The sequence below is a fragment of the Vespa crabro genome, chromosome 3 (assembly GCF_910589235.1).
Source record: "Vespa crabro chromosome 3, iyVesCrab1.2, whole genome shotgun sequence".
Classification (NCBI taxonomy): domain Eukaryota; kingdom Metazoa; phylum Arthropoda; class Insecta; order Hymenoptera; family Vespidae; genus Vespa; species Vespa crabro.
In genome coordinates this window covers 1,644,098-1,645,106 of record NC_060957.1, presented here as the reverse complement: position 1 = coordinate 1,645,106, position 1,009 = coordinate 1,644,098, and the positions used below count along the sequence as shown (strand labels likewise).

At 38.2% G+C, this 1,009-nt stretch overlaps 1 long non-coding RNA gene across 1 annotated transcript in view; it reads left to right on the top strand.

Moving 5' to 3' along the window:
• The first annotated feature begins 710 nt into the window (after window positions 1–710).
• Window positions 711–1,009, top strand: part of LOC124422780 — a 2,046-nt gene continuing 1,747 nt past the window's right edge. Inside the window, exon 1 of the long non-coding RNA XR_006941919.1 lies at window positions 711–1,009. This exon is cut by the window's right edge and continues 72 nt beyond it. This is a non-coding gene — a long non-coding RNA (uncharacterized LOC124422780).

Here is a 1,009-nt window from a genome sequence, read left to right as displayed (position 1 = left end):
TTCAAAAATAAATGGAAAATCTCAGGTTATTTATTTTTTTTTTTTTCAAAAATAAATTGAGAACGTAAGAATGAATGACAGAAAGAATCTAAAGGATGATCCTTCGTAATATAACAAATAATTTCGATAAAGATAAAACATTAAATATTTCATATATTACAAAGATAAAAATATAAGATTTGTGTAATATTTTCTTTAGACGTGAGCAAAAGAATATACAAAACTATACAGAGTTTCGTCTTCCATGAGTCTTTATAAGCACATGGGGAAGCACTGCGGAATATAATCCGAGCGCGGAGAGATAGGACGATCTCCTTCGTCGTTCGTGCCTCTTCTTTCCCTTCCTCCCTCGATCCTTTTCCTCTCGCATGCTCGACGCGTTCGCGTCTCACCCTGTTTCCTTTCTCTCTCTTTCTCTTTCTATTTCTATCTCTCTTTCTTTTACTCTTTCTTACTCTCTCTCTCTCTCTCACTCTCTCTCTCTTTCTCTCTCTATCTCTCTCTTATTTCTGCTTTTACGGTACAGGAGATAGAGATAAAGAACGAGAAAGAAAGAAAGAGAGAGAGAGAGAGAGAGAGAGAGAGAGAGAGAAGGCACCCGTATGCCTGTATTACTGCGTTTTACACGCCCCAAGAAGTCGAGAGAAGACGAGGAGACGCACGGCATGTGTTCGTTCGCTCATTACGTATGCGCGTTACGTAGAGACAGCCCCACAGATCGAGGAAGAGAGAGAGAGAGAGAGAGAGAGAGAGATATGCGGTGTGATATAATTTTCTAGTCGGTGCGTTTTCTTCCGTGTGCGTGCGCGTGCTCGTAAGGGCACACTCGTCATTGTCATCCATCGTAACCATTCTGTCCTGGATTTTCGAAAGTTTTCAACGAAACACGATCGTAAATTGGAATAATGTTAAAAGATGAAAAAAACAAATACTACGATTCTATGAAAAATAAAAAAAAAAAAGAAAAGAATAAAATAGAAAAGAATGATAAATGATTATCGGTCTTGTT